At 45.9% G+C, this 14917-nt stretch overlaps 1 protein-coding gene and 1 long non-coding RNA gene across 2 annotated transcripts in view; both read left to right on the top strand.

Annotated features, from left to right (window-relative positions):
• Nucleotides 1-10424: 10424 nt before the first annotated feature.
• On the top strand, nt 10425-10830 carry LOC145411826 (uncharacterized). Its single transcript, XR_013899491.1, has 3 exons — nt 10425-10461; nt 10514-10565; nt 10773-10830. It is a non-coding gene; the product is annotated as an uncharacterized LOC145411826 (long non-coding RNA).
• Nucleotides 10831-11138: 308 nt separating this feature from the next.
• The window catches only part of LOC145411872 (tyrosine-protein kinase RYK-like), a 241053-nt gene continuing 237274 nt past the window's right edge, over nt 11139-14917 (top strand). The window contains exon 1 of the mRNA XM_080281831.1: nt 11139-11238. The gene's annotated coding sequence lies outside the window, so the exon portion shown is untranslated. The remainder of the gene's footprint in view (nt 11239-14917) is intronic.

Raw genomic sequence — 14917 nt, forward strand, 5'->3', positions numbered from 1 at the left:
CACACACACACACACACACACACACACCTCTTCCCAAGCGATTTATTTTGCTTATTACACCTGAGCATTCCTGTATAGATTACTTTTATCCTTTTGTTTTACCTTTCCTACGGAGACAGATTATAGTGATTAGGCTTTTGATTAACACCTGTAACCCTTTCAGTACGATGACTTTAGATTACATAATTCACTTAGAGGCTCCTCGGAGGGAAGGGGTCAATGTGTCTTATGAGGGAAGTCTGCTGTACTCCTTTCACCTTAACTTGGTCAGGATTTTCGCCCTTTTTGCATTCTATATCACGTAGCTCAGGAAACGGAAACTACTACCGCTCTACAACCTTTCAGTAGCACTTCTTCGTGACTAGGAATATGGTGATGAAATTGATAGGGAGCCATCTAAGTCCACGAGATAGTGACCCCCTGTTGCATAACCTTTCCTCACCCTACTTTTTACGTCTTCCCCCTGTCCTCTCCCCCCCTCTCTCTCCCCCTCCCCCCTCCCAACCTCATTTCTCCATCCTCAGTACCCTCACTCTGCATCTAGTCCCTCCTCCTCCTCCTTCTCCCCATCTCCCCTGACTCCTTCCCCCTCCCCATCCCACCACCTACGTTTCCACTCCGCCTCCACCGCCCTCATCCCCCACCCTTCCACCTTCCCCCCCTCTCTCTCTCTCTCTCTTTTCACTTCATGTCCTATCTTCTCTCTCTATTCCTAACTTCGTCTCTCATTTTTATTCTCTCACTCGCTCATTTCCTCTCTCCCTTTCTCTAATTATCCTTCCTCTTTTCTCCCCTCCTCCTCCCTCCCCTCTTCTCTCCCCTCGAAACCCTCATAACATTCCTCATCTCGCCTCTCCTCCCCTCCCTCATTCCCACATTCTTCCCCTCTCTCTCCCTGTTTCTCCCCTCCATTGTGTTATCTCAAATTTCCTCTCTCTCTCTCTCTCTCTCTCTCTCTCTCTCTCTCTCTCTCTCTCTCTCTCTCTCTCTCTCTCTCTCTCTCTCTCTCTCTCTCTCTCTCTCTCTCTCTCTTCTGTAGCAGCTCAACTCTCTTATTTTTTTTTCTTCCTTTTTTCCCCCCAAATATTTTACTTCCTTCCGTTTTCCCCTTTATTATCATCCTCTTCTTCCCTTCCCTCTTTCCTTCCGTTCTTCTGACCTCCCCTCCCTCTCTCCCCCCTCCCTCCTTCCCTCCCTCCTCCCAATGCCTCGTCTCTCCCTCTCCCTCTTCCTTTTCTCACTTTCTCAGTACATTCTCTCTTCTCTCCCCTACTCCCCCATCTCTCCCCTCTCCCCTTCTCGCACTTTTCTTTTTCCTTCTCATTTATTCTTCTCGTTTCTCTTTCTCCTCTCTTCTTTGCCTCTCTCCTGCTCCCCTTCTTTCTGCTCTCTTCTCCCCAATCTCCCCCTCCTTCCTCTCTCTTACTTTTGTCCTCTTCTTCCTCCTTCCCCTCTCCCTTCCTTTTCTCCTCCCCTTCCTTTCCCTTCCTTCTTCTCCCTCCTGCTTCAGCCCTTCCCCTTTCTCCCTTTCCACTCGCACCCTTGCACACTTCTTCATCTTCCCTATTTTTTTTTCTCTTTCCTCCACTCCTCCTCCTTCTCCCCACTCTCTTCCCCTTCCCCTCTCCCCTCCCCTCTCTCAAACCACACTACGCTTGCCTATAGATTACCGCCGAATTTTTAAAACATTATTTCATCTATTCTCTCCTTCTCCCCTCTCCTTCTCCCCTCGCCCTCTATTTTCCCCTCACTTGCTCTGATTGCTCGGTTTCCTCTCTTTCTCCCTGTGTCTGCCCCTTCCATCTCGCTTTCTCTGCTTTCTGTCTCTCTCTCTCTCTTTACACCCCCGACTCATAGTGTTCCTCTGCTTTTCTGTATTTCCTGCATGTATTGTATGTGTACTTGCTGATATACATGCATACAGATACACACCAGATACAGAGAGAGAGAAATACATTGATAGGTAGGTAAATGGAAAGATACACTGTGACTTGAACATTGTTTCTAAAGGAGAAGAGTAACAAGAAGGCGTAGTAAAAGGGATTTATGGATTGCTCATACATAGATAGATAGATAGATTGATTGATAGATAGATAGATAGATAGATATACAGCTGACCACCTTGTGCCGAGAATACGCGTATAGCACTGATTGGCTTTTAGTGTGTCGAGTGTCGAACAACCAGGTATTTCAAGTGTATACGTGGGCGTGAGTGACACTGGTGTTGCTGTTAAAATACCACCACCAACACCGACCCTAGATGGACAGAAACGAGGACAGTGGCTGGATGTGTGTGATGCCCCCTCTGTCTGCTATATGTTTTTCTTTTTCTTTTCATTTTCTTTCACCACCACCTGACGAAGCTGTTTAATTAAGGACACACTTTTCGAACTAAAGGAGGTATATACTTCCTTCATTAACCTCTTCAGTACTTGAGGCTTCTCCTGAGGGGAATAAAAATCGCCTGGATATGACATGAAATTAAATTAAGAGTCATCGGAGTTAGAGGGTTAAATTGAGCCTCTCCCAAAATACCATCGCCAAATTCACCAAACAGGATGCACATAAACAACGACAGTGGCTGGACGTGTTTAATTACAGGTCAGAAATGGAAGGGTTAAGGTCACGGGGTCAATGAAGGTCGATGCTCTTTTGACCTGCCTTCCTACCTACAGCTTTATGTATTATTTTTATCTTTTATCAGACCAACGTTCTATACCTGTGATTAAATTTGACCTTTTTTTTTTTAATCATAATACTTAAGCTTCAATGCCTTTTTTTTTTTTTACCAGAATATTTAAACGTCTTTGACATATTATTTTGCTTTTTTAAATTCAGGATACCTACACTTTTTTTTCAATTTCCAGCACTTCTCTAATTGATTTTTTTCATAATAGTTACAATGCCTTTCTGTGACGATTTTTTTCTTTTTTTCATACTAGAGAACTTACATTTTTCTGACTAATTTTTTTCTCATTTTTATCGTATGTTTTTTCCAAGTGATATTTTTTTCTCACTTGCACTTTGCTATATTACTTCTCGTGTATTTTTTCTTGCATATATTTAATCCTTCTCTCCATATGAAATTTCCGAAACTCAGTAGAACACGATGCTTACTTTGGCTGGCTGCGTGGGGTGCCTTGTGCCTGTGGTAGTAGTAGTAGATGTAGTAGTAGTAGTTGCAGCCCACCTCTTTGCCCCCTCCCTTCCTCCTCCAGCCTCCTCCTCCCACCCCCTTTCTCCTTCTGTGCCCCTTCCTTCTCTTATTCCACTCCTTACTCCCCCTGCACCATTTCTGCCACTCTTCCTTCCTGCATCCCCCGCCACCCCTCTCCTTACCCTCCTGTTCATTGCACTCTTTTCCTTCTCCTTCCCCTGCACTCCACCCACACTTCCTTTTTCCCCCCTTCCCCTGCACTCCACCCACACTTCCTTTTTCCCCCCTTCCCCCACTTCCTCCCTTCTCCCTCCCTATTGCCTACTTCCCAGGCTCCCCTTCCCCTCCCTTCTCACCTCATTCTCCCCCTTCTCCTCCCTATCACTCTTCCCCATTTACCCTTTTTATCCTCATTCTTTCATCTCCTTTCCTACACTCCCTTATCTTTCCCCCCTCCTCTCCATTCCCTCTTCCTCTCGCTTCCCTCTTCGTCTTTCTTCCCACTCTTTCTTCATACCTGTCACTCCACTTTTTCCCCTCCCTTTTGGTCCACTCTCCCTCCTCTGCCTACACCTTTCCCACTCCCTTTCAACCTTGTCCCCCATTTCCCCTCCCCTCCTTCCATCTGAACCCCCACTCCTTCCCCCCCTCTCCCCGCCCCTTCACCTCCTCCCGCCTGATTGGGTTCGTGAAGCTAGTGATTGAGTTTCAAGAGTCCAGTTGTGCCGGCCCTACCTTCCCTCCGTTTAGCTGGCACTCTGTTTAGCTGGCACTCTTTAGCCGGCAGTCGTTAGCTGGCACTGTTTAGCTGGCACTCTGTTTAGCTGGCACTCTGTTTAGCTGGCACTCTGTTTAGCTGGCACTCTGTTTAGCTGGCACTCTGTTTAGCTGGCACTCTTTAGCCGGCACTGTTTACTCGGCACTCTTTAGCTGGCATTCTTTAGCTGGCACTCTTTAGCTGGCACTCTTTACCCGGAACTCTTTAGCTGGCATTCTTTAGCTGGCACTCTTTAGTTGGCACTCTTTAGCTGGCATTCTTTAGCTGGCACTCTGTTTAGCTTTATCATTGTTAGCTGTATATCCATTAGTGAGATTACGCCAAAACTTCAATTTCCTCTCAATTATAGCCGAAGGAAATTTAGAACAAGATTAGTGATGATAATGATGATAATGATGATGATGATGGGGGTGGTGTTGGGGGTGGTAATGACGATGATAATGATTGGTGATGGTGGTAGTGGTGGTGGTGACAATAATGATGGTGGTAGGTGATGATGTGATGATATGATGATAATAATGATGGTGGTGGTAATGAGTAGGGATGTGCATAATATTTTTGCTGTGTCGTCTTTAGGTAATGAGTGTGTGGGAATGAGCAGCTCTCGTGTTGTCTGTCATTGCATCATCTATTTCTTTTTTTTTTTAATCTCTCTCTTTTTGTCTCTTCCTCCCATCCCCTCCCTCTTCTGCACATCTCCCTCCCTCAGCAGATCACTCCTCCACCCTCTCTCCCTTCATTTTTCCCTTCCTCCCTTTGCCACTCTCCTGCCCTCCCTCCCTTTCGCCTTCCCTCCCTTCCTTCATTCCTCCTTCCCTCAGTCCACACTACATCACAGTACACCTTTCGTCTCTCCTTCCTTTCCTCCCTTCTCCCTTCCTCTCTCGCTAGACAAGTCATTCCCCACTCTTCCTTCCTCCCTTCCTCTCCCTCATTGTCTTCTCTTTCTCATTTCTCTTCATTCCTTACACATCCATTCCTCCTTCCCTCCCATTATGTTTTTCCTCCCTCATTTCTGCTGCTTCCTCCCCTTTCCCTGTCGCCCTCCTTCCTTCCCTGTCTGGCCAAACCTGTCTCCCCTCCTACTCTCCCCTGCCTCTCTCTTTACCTCCCTCCCTCCCTCCCTCGCTACACATCAGATCTCCAAAACTTACTTTCACTGTCTCCCTTCCCCCTCCTCTTTCTGTCCTTGTCTCCCTCCCTACCTCTTTCTCTCCTTTCCTTCTGCTTGATTTCAGTCAATTTTTTCTCCCCCTCCCTACCTCTTTCCTCCTTCCCTTCCCTTCCTTCCTACCTCCTCCTTTCCTCTCCCCTCCTTCCCACCTCCTCCTTTCCTTTCCCCTCCTTCCCACCTCCTCCTTTCCTCTCCCCTCCTTCCCACCTCCTCCTTTCCTCTCCCCTCCTTCCCACCTCCTCCTTTCCTCCCACTCCTTCCCTCCACTCTCCTTTCCTCCCGCCTCCTCCCTTCCCTCACTACCTTGCTATACTCATCACTACCGCGCCCCTCCCTCCCTTCTCCCCCATTTTAGTTACACAGTTCCTTCTCTTTCTCCCTGTCTTTACACATTTCCTTCCCTCCTCCCTCCCTCCCTTCCCATTCAATCCCCCTCCTTCCCATTTCATTCCGTGTTTTCTCTCCCATTTCTGTTTCCTCCCCCCCCCCTTCTGTCTCCATTCATTCCTCTCTTGCTACACATCCCCCTCCCCTTCTGTTTCTCCCTTCATCCCTCTCACCCTCCCTGTCTTGGTACCTATTCCCTCCCCTCCTTTCCCCCCCTCATCCTCCTTCCATTCCTTGCTGTACACATCACTCCCTCCCTTCCATTCCATTCGGCTTTTTCTTTCTCTTATTTTTGCTCCTCTTCCCCTCCCCCTCCCTCCCTGTCTTCCTTTCCTTTCTCACATCCCCCTCTTCCTTCCCCATCTCCCTCTTTCTGTCCCCCTTTCTCGCCCTTCCCCTCTCCCTCCTCCTCTCCCTGTCTCCCTGCACATTCTTTCCCTTCCTCTTTTCCTCCCCCCCCCTCCTCCGTCTTTTCCTTCCCTTCGTTACGCTACACCGCCTTTCCTTCATCTTTCTCTCCCTTTCTCCTTCCCTTCTTTCCTTCATACCTTCACTGCATCACCTCTCTCTCTCTCTCTCTCTCTCTCTCTCTCTCTCTCTCTCTCTCTCTCTCACAACCCTACCCACCACCTCCCCTCACTCCCCTATTTCCTTCCTCTCCCCTCTCTCTTATCCATCCTTCTTTCCTTTCTTCCTTCCTCCCAACCCACCATTACACAACTCTCTTTACTCTCCCTCCCTCCTTCCCTCCACCTCTCCACCCTACCTTGCTAAACACATCACCCCCTCCCCCTCTCCTCCCCTCTCCCCTCCCTTTCCTCCCCTCTCCCCCCGTGAGTGTCCAGCGCCACACCAAATGTTTTATTGCAACGATTTCACTCTTGTCTCTGACCTCTGCCGGGGAGAGAGAGAGAGAGAGAGAGAGAGGAGAAAAGCGCAGTGTAATGGAGGGAAGGAGGGAGGGAGAGGAAAGAGACTGATGTGATGGAAGGAAAGAGGAAGGGAGGAAGAGAAAGAGGGAGAGGGAGAAAATAAAGACTTAAGGGTAGAAGAGAGAGAGAGAGAGAGAGCGAGTCGGTAGAATGGGGAAAGGCAAAAACTGTATGAGAGGGCTAATTTTAGAGAGAATGAGAATAAGAAACGAAAGCTAGAGAGAGAGAGAGAGAGAGAGAGAGAGAGAGAGAGAGAGAGAGGTTGTAGGAAAAGGTGAGAAAAGGAAAAGTCAGAAAATTTACAGTGAATGGGAGAGTGAGAAGAGAGGGGAGAGGAAGAGGGGAGAGAAAGGGAGAGGGGAGGGGAGAGGAAAAGGGAAGAGAAAGGGAGAGGGGAGGGGAGAGGAAGGGGAAGGGAAAGAGATAGGGAGAGGGAGAGGAGAGGGGAGGGGAAGGGAGAGGAAAGGCAAAAGAAAGTGAGAGGGGAGGGAAGAGGAAAAGGGAAGAGGAAGGGAGAAGGATGGGGAGGGGAGATGGTAGGGGGTGAAGACATGCGAGAAAAGGGGAGAAAGGTGTTGTTGGGAAAAAAAAAGAGGGAGAAGGAAGAAGAGTGAGAGGGAGGAAAGGGGGGGAGAGAGGGAGGGAAGAGATAGGGAAGAGAGAAGTGAGAGGAATAAAAGTGAGCGGAGAGGAAGATGAGAGAGAGGGGGAGAGCAGGAATGGAGAGAGGAGAGGAGGGATGGGGAGGAAGTGGAAGGAAGGAGGGCAGGGAGAAAAGGCAGGTGAGGGAGTAGGAAGGGAAAAGAGGGAGAGGAAGAAGGAATGAGGAAGGGGAGAAGTGGTTGGAAGGAAGTGAGTAGGGAGAAAAGAGAATAAGAGGAGAGGGGAGAGAATGGGGTGGGGAAAAGGAGCTGAGAGAGGAAGAGGAAAAGGAGGGAAAAAGAGGAAAAAAAGGAGAGGAATGAGGAAAAGGAGGAAGGAAAGAGGAAAAAGAGTGGAGAGAGAGAGAGAGAAAGAGAGAGAGAAGGGACCTGTGAGAAAGGAGATAGTGAGAAAGGGTAAGAGACAGTTTTAGAGAGCTAATGTTAGAAAGTTAAAGAGAGTGAGCGAATGAGACGGACATGAGTAAAGAGAGGGAGGGTGCAAGGCAATAATGGAGAGAGAGAGAGAGAGAGAGAGAGAGAGAGAGAGAACAGTATTGAGACTGAGACAGGTAGGGTATGAGAGAGAGAGAGAGAAAGAGAGAGAGAGAGAGAGGGGGGGGAGGGTGGTACGGAAGAGAAGGAGAAGGGAGGAGGCCGGGCGGGGAGCCAAGCTAGCAAGGGGGGAGGGGAAGGAGGAAGAGGAGGAGGAGGAGGAGGAGGAGGAGGAGCGGAGTGCCAGTGTGTGTGTTGTTGCTTTGGCTCTCTCAGTGCCTGTCGGGCTTCCGTGGCGAGTGGATGTGTACCGCCTTCTCTTCCCCTCATACCCTCTGCCTCCCTTCTCACCTCGACACTTCCTTCGGGGCTGGTGCAAAAATCCCCTAATCCCAAGACGGTTTGCGTTTTCCGGGTACGTAAACCCCCCGAATTAATCCCTCTGGCGCCCGTCTCCCGGCTGATTTAAATCCCTTTGCTCGAAAAACAGGGACATGTGTTTTTTCGCTTGCCTCTCAGCTGACTTAACCCCTTCACTACGAGGGGTGTTGACGGGGACTGAATGAAATCGTCTGGAGGGGGAAAGAGGAGAATGTCTACGAAGGTGGCATCGAATTGAAGGTGTTTTATTTTTTTTTCTTGAAGATTTCCAAAACTTTTTTTCATGGGGCTTTTTCCCTGTGCAGAAAAAAAAATTGTCTGACGGTAGTAAAAAATAAATGAATAGATAAATAAATAAATAAATAAATAAATAAAGGTAACTGAATTATTGTTAAATCCCACCCAGCACTGTGGAGGTGAGAGGTGGATTTTGTAAGGTGCTGTAAGAAGGGATTTACCTGGTGAAGAAAATCCGCTTAGAATTCTACTTTAATGAGTGGTTTAGACTTAAGTGGCTTAAGTGGGGGTGAGAACAGAACTTAAAATCGTTACTTAAGTGTCTCCTTAATGGTGGCTTAGAGTTGTAGTATTTAAGTGGCTTAGGAAGATACTTAAAACCCACTTATATGCCTACTTATGGTCTGGCTTTGTTGTGGATTTTTTTTTTTTAAGTGAGTGAGAACTTTACTGAACCCAAACTTAAATTATCCTATAGTCTCCTCACTTTACTTGGCCCAGATTCTTGTCCTTTTGCTGCTTAGTTCGCGTGGCATCCATTCCATAGCACTTCTTCGTGACTAGCATACCCTTCTAATGTTACAACTCTATATTCAAGATGGAGACAGGGCAATTTTAGACCAAGTTAGAGTAGAAGGGGTTAAGTGGACGTGAGGTGTAAGTTTCTCAAGTGTTTATAAGTATTTTTAAGAAGGGATAAGAATATTAGACACTTATAATTACTACAAAAATTACTTTATTACCTATACAGTACTTCTGAACTTGGACCTAGTGACTTTAAGTGAGTGAGAGCTTTACTAAACCTTACTTTACTGACTTGGATTTATTAAAGTAAAGGACAGGACTTTAAAATGACCCTCTGAGAGTTTAAGTATCTAAGGATGAGGTGTGGAATTGTAGTGATCTGAAGAAGTGATGAAGACGTGATGAGGAGTGCTTAAAGAAGTGATGAGGATGAAGTGTAGAATGACAGAGTGATCTTAAAAAGTGATGAAGACGTGATGATGATTGCTTAAGACGTGATGAAGAAGTGATGAAGTGACAGTAATCTTTAAGGAGTGATGATGACGTGATGAGGATTGCTTAAGGAGTGTTGAAGACGTGATGAAGTGTGGAAAGACGGTGATCTTTTAAAAGTGATGAAGACGTGGTGAAGATTGCTTAAAGAAGTGATGAAGACGTGATGAAGATGAAGAGTGGAATGACAGTGTGATTTAAGAAGTAATGAAGACGTGAGTAATTAAAACTATGCTCAGGTCTCTCAGTAAATGAACGAGGCTTGAATATCTTGAGTGAGACGAATATTTACAACCGATCTTAACTCTCTCTCTAAGGAAGAAAATAAGGACGGGACTTAGATTCTGTGTGGGACTTAAAATATGTAGTTTACTTAAAATGAATTACGTTTGAGAAGCATAACTAAGGAGGAAGATGTAAAACTATTCTTATTTTTTTTCTTTAAGGAGGAAAATAAGAACAGGATTTAGATTCTGTGGGACTCTTGTACTTTAAATGAGTGAACTATTAACTAAAGATAACTAAGAATAACTAAGCATAACTAGGACGGTACGTAGATCACCCTGCTAGGATAACTTGGCATAACTTTGACGTAACTTAGAGGTGGAGAGAAAAGGGACACGAGAGAGGAAAAAGGAGCAGAAGTGGATTATAAAAGAGTGGATAAAGAAGGGGCAAAAATGGAATAAAGAAGAGTGGATAGACATTGAAAACTCGATAGATTCATGAACAGATAATTCGGACAAACGTGAATAAATGGACAAAATTGAAAAGTGAATAATTAAAAAAAAAAGTGAAATCTGATGACACTGATAAACAAAGAGAGACTGGGTAACCATGTGTAAATAGAGAGCGAACTGAGAAGGGTGGAAAAAACTGTTTAAAAAAAAAGAGTGAAAATGAATTATTGGATTAGCACTGAACTGGATTAGAGAGTAGAGAGAGAATAGCTTCATAAAGAGAGTGAGTAGCAGTGAAAGGTGAATTAAAGGGCAGTGAAAATTAAGATAAAGAAAAAACAGTCGTGGAAAAACATTATGAACATTGTAAGTGCGTGAGGGAAGAGTTGTGAAAATAACGAGAGGGGAGACGAAGATAAAATAAACATAAGAGGCAGAGAAGGTAAACATTAGGAAGTGGATGTGGAAATAAAGTTAATTAAGGATAAAGGGAAATAAATACGAGAATAAAGAACAGAGAAAAACTATTAAATATTTATTATAACTGGACAGTGGACAATAGTTTGATAATTGGTTAGAGGAGTAAATATTGACAGCCAAGTAACCAGGTAAACAGTAACAGCCAAATAACCAGGTAAACATTGACAGCCAAATAACCAGGTAAACATTGACAGCCAAATAACCAGGTAAACAGTGACAGCCAAATAATCAGGTAAACATTGACAGCCAAGTAACCAGGTAAACAGTAACAGCCAAATAACCAGGTAAACATTGACAGCCAAATAACCAAGTAAACATTGACAGCCAAATAATCAGGTACACATTGACAGCCAAATAACCAGGTAATAGTGACAGCCAAATAACCAAGTAAACATTGACAGCCAAATAACAAGGTAAACATTTAAGGAACACGTGGAAGAAAATGCAGACAAGTGGATAATAAACACTGGTAAGCAGAGAACAGTGATGATATGTAAACACTGAGAACGAAGCAAAAAATGTTGAAAAATGAAGTGAAAAATCGAATGAAAATAGGGAACTTGATGATTGTAGAAACCTTAAAAAAAAAAAGAAACATTGAAAAAGTGAATACAAGAAAACAGACGTAAATAATCTGAAAACAGGACTAAACGTACCTAAACTGAACATAGAAAACTAAAAACGAAAACAGTAGACAATCAGGCTGAAATATCTGGAAAGTAGAAAGAATAATCAAAATGTAATTACGATAGAGATAGATAGATAGAGAGGGGATCGTGGATAGATAAAAGGATGGCTGGCAGACAGTGACATCGACTGCTGCGGGACACCTACACAGCCACACAGATACACTCCACCGCCTGCGTCCAATATCCGAAGGTGGGTGTAAAAACTGTTTGTCCGATACCCGCCATTATTGAGAGGCCGCCACTGAAACCTCATCTGAAACCCCAATACCTCAACTGAAACCCCAATACCTCAACTGAAACCCCAATACCTCAACTGAAACCTCGATACCTCAACTGAAACCTCAATACCCCCAGCTCAGTGCCTCAATACCTCAGTACTCCAATACCTCAATTCAGGCTTCAGTACCTCAGTACCCCCAATACCTCACCTGAAACCTCCATACCCCAGCTGAAACCTCCGAAACCTCAATACCCCCACACCAGGCTATAGACTAACCCCCTATCTGAGACCACTTTTAGAAACCACACCAGGTATAAGTAAGGAAACAGACATGGGACCATTTCTTAACTCCCCCAGAATTGAGAAAACAGAGACCACAGCCCTGTATAACTGAGACCAAGCTGAGACCATTTTCTAACCATCCAGACCTACCTGAGACCATTTTTAACTATCCAGACCTACCTGAGACCAGACAGACCACAACCACGACCTCTTCTCCAGCTAAAAGATGTATGTATTTAAAACAGGCCATTCGTAGACCATTCCAGACCTGAGACTTCAACTCTCTCTCTCTTTCTCTCTCTCTCTCTCTCTCTCTCTCTCAGAATGTAATAATCTGACACCAATAGATAAAATAAATAGATGAAAATAGCCCACACCACTACATTACTTAAGTGAAACCCTTCTTATAACACCCCAGAACTGCAAGCCAGACCATTGAGACCGAGACCATAGACCCAGGGGAGACCAAGAGACCTGTTCTGAAACCACCCAGACCAAAACCCCAACCCCAAAGCACCTAGACCCCAAGACCACAAACCCCGGATATTTTTGGACCACTTCTGAGACCACTGTAGACCAAATCGGATCCAGAGGCAATCTTGAGACAACGCTGCACTATGACCTGTGACCTTTGACCCTGACCTTTTGACCTTGACCTTCGATTGACCCGCAACAAGACCGTTTCACGTCCTGCCATCCCCGCGCCTTTTTTTTTGACTAAGGAGCAGGTAGTCATGTGTTAAGGAATATGACACAGATACCTGCATAAATAAATTGATACATTCATATATCAATTAATTCTCCAGTCCCACACCTGAAACCTCAGTCCTACACCTGAAGCCCCAATCCCACACCTTCAACCACAATCCCACACCTGAAACCCCAATCCCACACCTGAAACTCCAATCCCACGCCTGCAACCCCAATCCCACACCTGAATCCCTAATCCCACACCTGAAACCCCAATCCCACACCTGAATCCCTAATCCCACACCTCAAACCCCAATCCCACACCTGAATCCTCAATCCCACACCTCAAACCCCAATCCCATCGAGAACAATGATCACAACCCCACCAATCAGTCGCTGTTGTTGCACTCTGTATGTTGCACTATCTTGTGTTGCATTCTGATGTTGCAATATCTGATGCTGCACGTTGATGTTGCACTCTGATGTTACACCCTCTAACGTTGCACTCTCAGGTGTTGCACTGATGTTGCACTATCATTGTTGCACTGTCTGATGTTGCACTCAGTTATTTCCGTATCTGGTGTTGCACTATCTCGTTTAGCACTCTGATCTTGCATTGCTTGGTGTTGCAGTGATGTTGAACTCTCTTGTCTGATTGTGAAGTGTTTGGTGCCAGTGTAACTGTAGATAAACGTAAATACAGACACCCGCATACGCAACTTTTCATTAGGAGAGTACATGAAAAGAGCCTCTGAACCTCCCCCACCAGAGAAACCTCCCACTGAAACCACCCCGCAAACTGAGACCAAACTGGGACCGAGAACAGAGAACTCGAGCGTACGAACCCGCCCAGCCGTGCATGCCAAAAAGGGCTCCTCTTCTTACCCCACCCCTTCCTGGCCCCCCCTTTTCTTTTCCCCTTCCCTGAACGTCCCCTTTCTGTTCCTTCTCTTCTTACCCCCGCCTTCCTGACCCCTCCTTTTCTTTTCCCCCTCCCTGAACGCCCCCTTTCTGTTCCCCCTCTCCGAAGCCCTTTGTCTGTCACCCCTTTCTCTTTCAGTCCTCCCTCCCTCTGTTTTCCTTCTCCCTGTTAGTCCTTTCTCCCTCCTTCTGTCCTCGCTCCTTCCTCTGTCTCGTTTCCCTCCATCTTCCCCACCCTCACTCTGTCGAACGTCCTCCCTCTGTCTCCCCTTCCTCTCTCTCTCTCTCTCTCTCTGACCGCTCCCTCTTGGTTCCTCCCTTCCTAGCTCCTCTTTTCCCCCTTCTTCGTTCATCCCCCTCCTCCTGCCTTTTCTCACTTCCTTCTTCCTCTGCCTTCCTTACGTCCTTCTTTCCCCTCGTCTACATCTTCCTCCCTCCCCCTGTCCCCTCCTCTGTCCCTCCTCGTCCCCATCCTTCTTCCCCTACCCCTACCTCTTCTTCCCACTCCTCAAACCCTCCCTCCCCGCTCTCTTACCTCTCTCCGCCCCCTCCCGTACCCCATCCCTCCCCGCTTCCCCCGCCCTCTCCCTGCCTCTCTACTCCTATTACCTCTCTCTCAGTCTCCCTTCTTCCCCTCTACTTCCTTCCACCCCCCTCCCTACCCCTTCCCAAATTCCCCTTCTCCCCAAGCGCGGGCACGCACGCACAGACAGAGACAGACAGACAGACAGACACACACACACACACACACACACACACACACACACACACACACACACACACACACACACACACACACACACACACACACACACACACACACACACACGGCACGTGTGCGCCAAACCACCTGCATTGAGAGAGAGAGAGAGAGAGAGAGAGAGAGAGAGAGAGAGAGAGAAAATGAGAGAGAGAAAGAGAGAGAGAGAGAGAGAGAGAAAGAGAGAGAGAGAGAGAGAGAGAAAGAGAGAGAGAGAGAGAGAGTACCAAACAGTTAAAACAGAAATTTGTCTTTAAAAAATAGGGAGTTGCAAAAAAAAAAAATAATCAGCTCTGAATATTTGAAAATGAAAAAAAATAAAATAAAATAAAATGGAAAGTAAGACCAGCGAAAAAGTCCTAGAAAAGAGCAAGTAAGTGGAGAAAGAGAGTTAAAAAGAGAGGAAAAAGAGAGTGAGGCAGAGACAGTAAACATTTATGAGGAAAGCGCTTGAGGAAGAGAGTGAGGGGGGGAGGAGGGAGGGGGGACGGCGGCACAAGAGAGAAGATGCCAATAACATTTAGTGTGAGAGAGAGAGAGAGAGAGAGAGAGAGAGAGAGAGAGTTAAATATGATAGACGCACAGCATGAGAGAAAAGAGAAAATTGGTAAATGTACAAAATGGATGAAAAGGAAAAAATGTAGCAGTGAGAGAGAGAGAGAGAGAGAGAGGAATTAGTTGAGAGCTGCCGACGACATTTATCAAAGACCCGTTCGAAAAGAGAGGCAGGAAAATAGAAGGTGGATTGGAAAGAGGAAACAAGAGGGAAAAAAAAAGAAAAATAATCGAAGAGGAAGAGAGAAGGAAGAGGGAGGACAAAAGGAAGAAGAGGAGGAGGAGGAAAGGGAAGGAGAAAAGGAAGAGGGAAAGGGAAAGATGGAGAACAGGAAACAGAGAAGGGAAGATAGAAAAAGCACAGGAGAAGGAAAAGGGAAACGAGAGAAGGAAGTGGAGGTTGTTATTATTATTATTATTATTATTATTATTATTATTATT

Source organism: Coenobita brevimanus, chromosome 91 (assembly GCF_032717465.1).
Source record: "Coenobita brevimanus isolate Jiangsu-jjx chromosome 91, ASM3271746v2, whole genome shotgun sequence".
Classification (NCBI taxonomy): Eukaryota; Metazoa; Arthropoda; class Malacostraca; order Decapoda; family Coenobitidae; genus Coenobita; species Coenobita brevimanus.